This window comes from Pinus tabuliformis, chromosome 4_1 (genome assembly GCF_031772625.1).
Source record: "Pinus tabuliformis cultivar Carrire ecotype Pingquan chromosome 4_1, CPIR1, whole genome shotgun sequence".
Lineage (NCBI taxonomy): Eukaryota > Viridiplantae > Streptophyta > Pinopsida > Pinales > Pinaceae > Pinus > Pinus tabuliformis.
In genome coordinates this window covers 889,480,934-889,492,344 of record NC_142303.1, presented here as the reverse complement: position 1 = coordinate 889,492,344, position 11,411 = coordinate 889,480,934, and the positions used below count along the sequence as shown (strand labels likewise).

The 11,411-nt window shown below is 33.3% G+C and overlaps 1 long non-coding RNA gene across 1 annotated transcript; it reads left to right on the top strand.

The window, feature by feature from the left end:
• The first annotated feature begins 1,890 nt into the window (after positions 1-1,890).
• On the top strand, positions 1,891-10,266 carry LOC149179037 (uncharacterized). Its single transcript, XR_016258891.1, has 3 exons — positions 1,891-2,119; positions 2,214-2,313; positions 10,031-10,266. It is a non-coding gene; the product is annotated as an uncharacterized LOC149179037 (long non-coding RNA).
• Positions 10,267-11,411: the final 1,145 nt, after the last annotated feature.

Below are 11,411 nucleotides of genomic sequence, written 5' to 3'. Positions count from 1 at the left end.
ACTACAATGGAAATAAATCTCAATCATTGATTTGCATATACTACTATGAAAATTATAGAATATTTCATGGAGGTTAAATCCTTACCATCCACCTAATAATTATTGATAATTAAATTAAAATTCTGAAAATCATTCCAAAATATAGACACTGATTAAATATTAAATTTTTTAATTTTAAAATTAATGAAAATTTTGGTAAATTTATCATCATGTAATAAAACGTCTATTCTTTAAAAATATATTAATTTAATTTAATTGCCGAAAGCTTTTTATTTCAACTTAAGGTGGATGAGGATTTGTTGACTTTTTATTTTTTATTTTTAATTGAGGGCCTAGGTTGACTTTTAATAAATTTAATTCCCATGGATTTGAGATTATTCCAATTCTAATAAGTTCCTCCATGATAAGTTCATCATTATTATTTATAACATTCATATATATATATATATATATATATATATATATATATATATATATATATATATATATATATATATATATATATATATATATATATATATGAAAATTTTATTTAGAAAAATGATCCATTTTACAATAAGATGTGTAATTATTTTTTCTTAACTTAAAGTTGACCCATATCAAAACAACATACAAGCAAATGTCAAATAGATATGAAAAAGGTAGAGGATGCCTAACCTGACCAATTTCAAAAAGGGACACTTTATGTAACTTATTTCATATGACACTTATTCATATAATTTTTTTTTAATTAATTAATTTAATTAAAAGGATAAAAAAGACATAACTACTTTGAAAATAAATCTCAATCTTTGATTTGTGTATACTACTATGAAAATTCTAGAATATTTCATGGAGCTTAAATCCTTACCATCCACATAGTAATTATTGATAATTAAAATAAAATTTGGAGAACGTTTAAAAAAATACACTTATCTAAATAAAATAAAAAATTAATTTCTAAATTAACGAAAATTTTGTTAAATTTCTCATCATGCAATAAAATGTCTATTTTATGTAAATATATTAATTTAATTTAATTGCCGGACACTTTTTTTTATTTTTTTAATTGAGGGCCTAGATTGACTTTTAATAAATTTAAAACATTAGATTCATGTCACTGCCGACCAATTTCCTAGGGATTTGAGATTATTGCAATTATAATAAGTTCCTCCATGATAAGTTCCCATTATTATTTATTACATTCATATATACGTGAATTTTATTTAGCAAAATGACCCAATACTTTTAATAAATTTAAAAAATTAGATTCATGCCACGTGACTCGCCACCCACCAATTTCATAGGGATTTAAGATTATTCCAATTCTAATAAGTTCCTCATTATTATTTATAACATTTATTTATATATAAGAAAATTTTATTCGAGTTGTCTTTAGTGCGACTTTTTGGAATCCGATGGGTTTTTCCTATCTAATTTCTCTAAAATCTAGTAGGAATTTATTGAAATCGCAAGTTTTATGTGTAACTGTCATGTCTCTACATATTAACCATAAAAAAATTTGTTTAAATAGTAAAATTAACCTTACTTTATACATACAAATATCAACACTGTTTTTACCATCGAATTTATGCGATTGTCATATATATTAAGGACTTTTTACCAAGTGATTACATAATGGGAAATTGGGATATTCATTTAATACTATTATTTAATGTAATCCTAGTTGTACGCACAAAAAATCATTATGTTGATTATCGAATTGTTAAGCCTAGTTCTAATTCATTGAACTTGACTTCTCGAGCGATGGCGGGAGCAGGATTCTGGAGCCTTCCATCTGCCCTCTAGCTATTGGCTTCTCCTTGGGATATCCTTCTCATTCACAGTCCTATGTGTACTAAGTTCATCCGACAGTAGCAAGGGAACCCTTATCTCCATTGTTAGCCAGAATGTGATGTATTTTCAGTGTTAAGTTTTCCATTGGAAAAGCTTTCAGGTTTCCTGCCCCAAGCTTCAGATTTCACCTAGGTTCGATTCTATCACCCTGTATGATTGAAATTCTTCCTCCTACGTTGTCATAGTCTTGCTTTCATGTTAAGTTTGGCTCTCAGGTTCGTGGCGAGTTAGGTTGGTGTTCTATTGCTTTGAAGGAGGTGCTTTTTGTCAAATCCCTGGCTAGGTACAGTTTTTGTTTGGAGTTTGGTTCAAGTATCCTTAGCTGCATTTCATAACTAATGTCGTGTATAACTAACTCTTGTTTCTTGGCTTACTAGGTTCACCGGAGGTCTTCTAGCCGCTCGAGAATTGTGGAACGAAGCTTACCTCCCGGGATCCTGCCATGGGTTTCAGACTTGTTCTTCGTCCGACCCCTGGGTAAGTGAAATTATTTTGGATTCTTCTAGTCTGGAGGCTTTGGCTTTTGCAGAAGTGGTTTAATAGCCATCTGGCTATATTTCTCTTGGTCTATTCTATTTATTTTCACAGGGTTTATACATTTCACGGGGCTTTGAATATGGAGACCCCTATGGCTATATTTTGTAAACTCAGTTTATAGAACCATCAACCTACTATCTCAGGTTCTGGGTTCTTGGCTAGCCTATTCATTAGTAATTAACCCCTCACAGAACTGGTTTTGACTATATTATTGTAACTAGAAGTTCCTTATCAGATAAGGGTTTCATTTTGAAGACTTTGTGTGCTTTGCTTGTATATATTGTTATTAGTTACTTTGTTTTAAACATGAAAAGGGTCGTTTTCTTACTTCCTACCCTTGCTCAGTCTCCGTTGTTGTTTTCTCCACATAGATTTCTTTAGTCCAAGCATTATGTTTGTTATATATACGTTATGTTCTTATCTTTATTTCTGGAAATGATTTGGGGTTTTGACCCACGTTTCGTCATTACTACACTATATATGTAAATCTTTAATACTTTTTTTTGGTTTAATTCGAGATGTGTCGTTTAGTCGATTTGTCCCTTACTACTAATATTTCAGTTCTGGGTTTGGATTTTCCTAAATCCTGAATGATAAATTTGTTATTTGTGTTATTCGATAGCTCTAGTTTTTCCTTCTTTTACTTAGGGCAATTTCCCTTTTGTTCAAATTGAGTAAAGAAAATGTGGTTTGGTTCCAGAACTTACTTCTTGTTTATTGTGGATGTTTCCTTAACATTTTAAGGCATTGTAGTATCTACCCTTGTTACTTTGTACAATTTAGTTGTTTCGCAGATATATATATATATATATATATATATATATATATATATATATATATATATATATATATATATATATATATATATTCTTGTTTTTTAGAACTATAATTTCCTCTGTTCTTTTTTAGCAGATTTCGATATAACTCTTGAAATTCTTGTTCTCAGATCTTATATTGCCTTTTAAGAATATTCGCATGGTAAACCCTAAAGAGTAATCCCTTTAAAAGAACTCTTCTGTTCTAATCAAATATTCTTACTGAGTTTTTCTTTAAAAACTTACTAGTTTTTGTGGATTACTAGAATATAGTTTCTAACTTCTATTAGTGGCCTTTACACCTTAACTAAACCAATATATTTATAATCTTCTCCAAAAATATACATGTCTTTCCTTAACAATATAATTAACCTACAGAAAGTTAAATATATACTTATATGGTTCTGACAGTATTTATTGTCAGCTGTTTGAATCAAGATCGACTAGAAACGTCGATTTGCCTCTCGACCATGAAACTCGCTTTCAGGGCAAAGTCTCCCACTAAGTTGTCACCCACATGTAGGGTGTTTCCTGTAAGACTAACAATCTTAACATTTTGCAACTATATGGTCTTAACTAGACTTAGCTCTTGGAATCTGTCTGACATATCAGCACAGAAATCTCTCCATTCCCTCTCCTCTCTTCATCTTAGGTACCAATACCCTCTTGATTCCTTTCCTTGCGAATAAGTCTATAAGGAAGTATCTAGGGATAGGTAACTGCCTATCCTAACTACTTGACATGTGAGAGTTCATAATTGTTATTATCAAGACATTTGCCTCATGCACAATTTAATCAAAATAATAAATATATAAACTTAAATAGTAATATCTAGTTTGTTTACTGCAGTAATTAAATATTTACAATTACTAGCGACATCACATTTTTCCACCCCAAGATTAAATGTCATTCCGATGTTTCTCTATTGCAAATAGACCTGGACAAGTCTCCCTCATAACTTGTTCATCCTCCCAAGTGGCCCCCTCTGGTCCAAAGTGTTTCCATTGCACTTTAACGTGGGTGATAACTCATTTCGCAACACTACTTCTCTCCGATCTAGTATAACCTAGGGTTCGACCAAGAACTCGTCTTTTGGTTCGACCTACACATAGTAAAAGAAATTTAGTTAGCTTTTTCCTTTGGCAGCATATCTTGGTAGTTATTCATATCACACTACATCCTTATGAATGATCTAGTTACCTGAATATCCTCCCAATTTATTATATGGTTGGGATAATATATATATATATATATATATATATATATATATATATATATATATATATATATATATATATATATATATATATATACAGATATATATATATATATATATATATATATATATATATATATATATCTTAACACATAAATATGAAAAACATTATGCACACGTATGTGGTTGGGCAAAGCAAGCTGATAGGGCACATGTCCAATTTGGGACATGATTTAGAAGGAACCAAAAAATAGGGGTGCTAATTTAGCACACCCACCCCAATGTAGAGTACTCTTCTTGGCTCATACATGAACATAAACATGATCTCCGACTTGAAACTCCTGAAAACTCCTCTTCTGGTCAACAAAATTTTGTTGCCGATCCTGAGCAGTCTTTAAATTGGAGCACTCTTTTTTAACCATATCTTTCATTTCTTTTAACATGGCGGGACCTAGCATTAACTTATCCTCTGGATCGCCCCAACTTGAGGGTTTCCTGCACCTGCATCTGTATAATACTTCAAAAGGACTCATTTTCAAGGATGTATGGTAACTGTTGTTGTAAGCAAACTCTACCAAATGTATATAATCTTCCCATTTGGAAGGCTGCTACATTACATAAGTCCGCAACATATCTTCCACTATTTGATTTACACGCTCAATCTGCCCATCCGTTTGAGGGTGATAAGTAGTACTAAAATGTAATTGTGTGCCTAGACCTCCAAATAAGGCTTTCCAAAAAGCTGATGTAAATTTTACATCACGGTCAGAAATTATGACTCTTGGTATTCCATGTAATCTAAAGATATTTTGCATAAATATGTTAGCAATTTGAACGACCTTAAAAGTAAACAGTACAGGTACAAAGTGAGCAGACTTTCTCAGCTTGTCTACTACCACCATTATTGAATCATTATGCTTTTTAGACTTAGGTAGCCCCATAATAAAATCAATGGAAATAGTTTCCCATTTCCATTCTGGAATAGGAAATGGGTGGAGTAACTCGGCTGGGTGTTGATGTTCTGCTTTAACTTGTTGACACTCCAAACAACGAGCCAAGTATTCAACCACCTCTTTTTTCATACTAGGCCAAAAATATTCCTTTCTGAGTGTATTTGATATTCGGGATGGCCTACACAAGGAATTTTGTGGTATTCATCTAAAATTATTTGTTTAATATTTTTCTGATTTGGAACATACATTCTCCCTCTATAAATCAACAAACCTTCTTGATTTACCTCATATCTCAGTTGATGTTTGTTGCTGTCCGAATTTTTAGCTTGTTGCCATAAAGTTTTATATTCAGGATCCTATATTACTGCTTCCTTAATCTGTTATGCAAAAGTGGTATGCACCTCACTAAAAGAGACTTCATAAATGCAGTTTACTTTTCGGCTTAAGGCATCAACAACACAATTTTCTTTTCCTTTTATGTGTTTGATGTCAAAGTCAAATTCACTCAGGAAATTGATCCAGTGGGATTGTCTAGCATTCATAGTAGGTTTTTTTAAATAGTTAGTTAAACTATGATGATTTGTTGTTAATAAAAACTTCTTACCCAATAAATAATGTTGCCACATTTTTAATGTGTGGATTACTACCGCCAGCTCCATATCATAAGCCAAATACTTTTGTTCATGCTCTTTAAGTTTCTGAGACTCATAAGCAATAACTCTGCCCTCTTGCATTAGCACACCACCAACACCTTCCTTGCTGGCATCTATGCAGACAATGTATTCTTTATTTGGGTCTGCAATACTTAGAATAGGTGCAGTAGTAAGCAAGTGCTTTAGCTGGTCAAAACTTCTTTGACAATCTGAGGTCCAAGTGAAGGTTTTCCCTTTCTTTTGCAGAGAGGTAATGGGGTATGCTACCCTAGAAAATCCTTCAACAAACCTCCTATAGTATCCAGCCAGACCCATGAAGGATCTTATATCAGCTACATTCTTGGGTACTGGCCATTCCATTATGGTTTTTATTTTCTCTGGGTCCACCGCAATCCCATCTTTGGTAATGATGTGTCCCAAATATTGAATTTGTTCCTTAAAGAAATTACATTTGTTGTACTTGGCATATAGCTGGTGCTCCCTTAAAGTTTGTAGAATAATTCGTAGATGTACCTTATTCTCTTCAATGTTTCGATAATAGATTAATATATCATCAATAAATATTAGTACAAACTTATCCAAATATTGATGAAAAATGTTGTTCATTAGACACATAAAAGTCGCGGGAGAGTTAGTTAGTCCAAACGATAACACAATGAACTCGTAATGCCCATAGCGAGTTCTAAAGGTTTTTTTGGCTATATCTTCCTCCTTAATCCTAATTTGATGGTATCCTGAGCGAAGATCAATCTTCGAAAATATCGTCGCCCCCTTTACTTGGTCAAACAATTCATCAATACGAGGCAAAGGATATTTATTTTTAACTGTTAGCTTGTTTAGTTGTCAATAATCCATGCACATCCATAAGGTTCTGTCTTTCTTCTTGACGAAGAGTACAGGGGCTCCCCAAGGTGAGACACTTGGGCATATATACTTTTTATCAAGCAGTTCCTGTAACTGCATTTTCAACTCAGTTAGTTCTGGCGCACTCATACGATAAGGGGCTCAGGATACTGGGTAGCTCCAGGGATCAACTCAATAGTAAAATCTATATTCCTCTTTGGAGGTAGTCCCAGAATCTCCTCAGGAAATACATCTGGAAAATTTTATACCACAAGTATATTTTCTAGAGTTCCAGATTTTTCTGTTGAGTTGATATACCCCACCTGTATGGCATAAATCTGACATCCCTTTCGAATACATTTTGCTAATTGAGAAGCTATTACAGGTCTTATTTTTAGTGGTCTTCGTATACCTTGAAGTTCTTGTCTCAAACCCTCTTCATCCATGTAATTAATAGTTTTGTCTTTACAATTAATAAGAGACCAACATTTCTCCAACCAGTCCATACCTATTAGGACATCATATGATCCTAATGGTAAGACATTTAGATCTTCTATGATAGCCTGACCTGCTAGCTTCAGAGGGAAATTACTGACTTTAGCCAGCACCCTTCGTTTTTCCCCTGTGGTGAGTTGTACTAGCCAAGGGTTTTTAAATTTAACAGTTTGAAAATGACATTACTCAACCATTTTTGGGCTTATATAACTCAAATTATCTCCTAGACCAATCAAAATAGACAAAGTTTGGTCGAAGATCTTACCTTCGAATTCTACCATTGTTGGCTGGTACTCCACCTGATGGTCTTCAAGGGCTACATTGATTTTATGAATACTCCTCGCTACTTCTCCCACTGTTGATGCTTCCTGAAGTTGTGCCACTTGATATGTTCCCTTGTGATATGGACAATTTTTAACATAGTGTGGTCCTCCACATCCCCAACATTGTACTGGGGGTCTAGCTGCTATCTCCCCTCATGTTTTTCTAGATTGTTCATTTGTTTTCGACTCACTATTTAAATCTGGGTTGATTTCTGCTCATATTTATGTTCATTGACCTTTATGGGGTCCTTTATTGACAATAGTCTTATTTCCCTTGCTGTCTGAGACAAAGTTTTTTCCCTTTTTATCAGACCACCACTTTCCTCCATCACCCTTTCGTTTGTTTTGCTGATAGCATATACGAGCATGGTCTTTGGGTTGTCAAATTTGAGATGTTACTTCATGAATAATTTCAAATTGTTGATAAACCTCTGCACCTTTGCTTTCTCTTCTTGTATGTAAGGAACATATCGCAGAAAGGATGTGAATTTTTTTATGAATTCGTTTATGGACAACTGACCCAATGGAAGGTTGTGAAACTCTTTCACCTTCTCATCGTAAAATCTCTCAGTTAATTATTTTTCCTTAAAATACATTTGAAACTTTTCCCAAGTTACTTTCTTCTCATTAACCCCTCACACCATCTTCACCTCCTCCCACCACAAGGTTGCCTTTCCTTGCAACCGATAAATGGCTAAGCGAGCCTTCAGAGTATGATCATATTCATATAATTGAAAATACTTATTCATATTAATAAGCCAGGCTTCAGTAGCTTCCTCTTGTTCTCCATCAAAGAGGGGAGGTTTGATATTTTGAAATTCACCTTGCAACTCAAATTTTTGTCATTTTTTATTTTTGTGATCTAACACATTATCAGATTCCTCCTCTTAATTCTCTTCAACCCCTTCTGTTTCGGAGTTTTCATTTCTAAATTCCTTCTCTCAAGTCATGTTTCCATGTTTGGGACTAGGAATCGGTTGCCGCTAATTCTGTCTGTCAGACAAACTCTTTATTATTTTCTCTTGTTCCTGTATCAGTCGTTCGTTGTTTGCCTGTAGTCTAGCCATTTCGTCCTTCAATTCTTGTACCATTTCGAAAATGGTAGTGTTGGTATTGCGTGGCTCCTCTCCCAATTGTACCCATACCTCAGGATTGGCTTTTGGAAATGGTCTTGTTCCTGTCATAGGTCTATGTGGTGTAAGTCCAATTCTCCTCATGCTAGTTGCATTCAATTTTTCCACTCTCTTTCTCTGTGCACATCACAAAAATTGTTATTTATTTATTTCAGAGGTCTTAGTTTTGCAATCTGAGCACTTTGATACCACTTTTCATTTCTCTAGATATTAACCATAAAAATGATTGTTTAAACAGTAAAATTAACCCTACTTTATACATACAAATATCTACATTTTTTTTACCATCGAATTTATGTGAATGTCATATATATTAAGGACTTTGTACCAAGCAATTACATAATGGTAAATTTGGATATTCATTTAATACTATTATTTAATGGAATCTAAGTTATACACATGGAAAATCCTTACGTTGATTATTGAGTTGCTAAACCTAGTTCTAATTCACTGAACTTGACCTCTCAAGAAATGGGGAGAGCAAGATTTTGGAGCCTTTCGTTCACCCTCCAGCTGTCATCTTCTCCTCCAGAAATCCTTCTCATTGATGGTCCTCTATGTACTAAGTTCATCCAACGACAGTAAGGGCACCCTTATCTGAGCCAAACTGTGATGTATTTTTGGTGTTAAGTTTTCCGTTTGTAGAGCTTTCAATTTTCTGGCTCCAAGCTTCAAATTTCACCCAGGTTCGATTCTATCACCCTGTATCATTGAAATTCTTCCTCCTGCATTTTCATAGTCTTGCTTTCATGTTAAGTTTGGCTCTCAGGTTTGCGGCGAGTTAGGTTAGTGTTCTATTTCTTTGAAGGAGGTGCTTTGTGTCGTAGCCCTGACCAACAGGGAAAGTTTTAAGGATGGAATTTTATCTTAAAGTTTAGAACCTTGGCGAATCTTACTAGTCCCTAATATGAAAATTGTAAAACAAATTGTCATATTTTTGTAAAAATATTTAGATTTCTAATGATTCTATATTAGTCAATATAATATTTTGACAATTTTTAAGATAAAATAACGGTGTACTATAAAATTTGGGTGAATCATTTTAGAAAAAAAATGGAAATTGACATATATTTTTTTTGAAAAAAGCATGGAAAATTAGCCCACTTGCGAATATTAGCCCCTGAATGGCTAGGTACAGTTTTTGTTTGGAGTTAGGTTCGAGTATCCTTAGTTGCATTTCATAACTAATGTTGTGTATAACTAACTCTTGTTTCTTGGCTTTCTAGGTTCGCCAGAGTTCTTCTACTTGCTCGAGAATGGTGGAACGAAGCTTACCTCCCAGGATCATGCCATGGGTTTCAGACTTGTTCTTCGTGCGGCCCCTTGGTATGCAAAATTATTCTAGATTCTTCTGGTCTGGAGGCTTTTGCTCTTATGGAAGTGGTTTAACAACCATCCGGCTATATTGCTCTTGGTCTGTTCTATTTATTGTCATAGGGTTTATACGTTTCACGAGGCTCTAAATATGGACACCCCTGTGGCTATATTATGTAAGCTCAGGTTATAGAATCGTCGACCTACTATCTCAGATTCTGGGTTCTTGGATAGCTTGTTCATTAGTAATTAAACCCTCACGGAACTGGTTTTGACTGTATTATTGTAACTCGAAGTTCCTTATCAGCTAAGTGTTTCATTTTGAAGACTTCGTGTGCTTTGTTTGTATATATTGTTATTAGTTACTTGGTTTTGAACATGAAAAGGGTCGTTTTCTTACTTCCTACCCTTGCTCAATCTCCATTTTTGTTTTCTCCACAAAGATTTATTTAGTCCAAGCATTATGTTTGCTGTATATACGTTCTGTTCTCATCTTTATTTTTGGAAACGATTTGGGGTTTTGACCCACGTTCTGTCAGTGCTACACTATATATGTAAATCTTTAATACTTATTTTGTGGCTTAATTCTAGATGTGTCATTTAGTTGATTTGTCGATTTCAGTTATGGGTTCAATTTTCCTAAATCTTGAATGATAAATTTTTTATTTACATTATTCAATAGCTCTGGTTTTTCCTTCTTTTACTTAGGGTGATTTCCCTTTTTTTCAAATTAAGTAAAGAAAATGTGGTTTGGTTCTAGAACTTACTTCTTGTTTATTGCAGATATTTCCTTAACATTTTAAGGCATTGCAGTATATACCCTTGTTACTTTGTACAATTTAGCCATTTTGTATATATATATATATATATATATATATATATATTCTTTGTTTTAGAACCGTAATTTCCTTTGTTCTTTTATAGAAGATTTCGATATAACTCGGGAAATTCTTTTGTTCTTAGGTCTTATTTCCTTTTAAGAATATTTGCATGGTAAACCCTAAAGAGTAATCCATTTAAAAGAACTCTTATATTCTAATCAAAGATTCTTAATGAGTTTTTCTTTAAAAAATAACTAGTTTTTGTAGATTACTAGAATACAGTTTGTAACTTCTATTAGTGGCCTTTACGCCTTAACTAAACTAGTGTATTTAGAATCTTCTCCAATAGTATACATGTCTTTGCTTAATAGTATAATTAACCTATAGAAAGTTAAATATATACTTATTTGGTTCTGCAAGTATTTACTGTCAGCTCTTTGAATCAAGATTGACTAGAAATGCCGATTTTTCT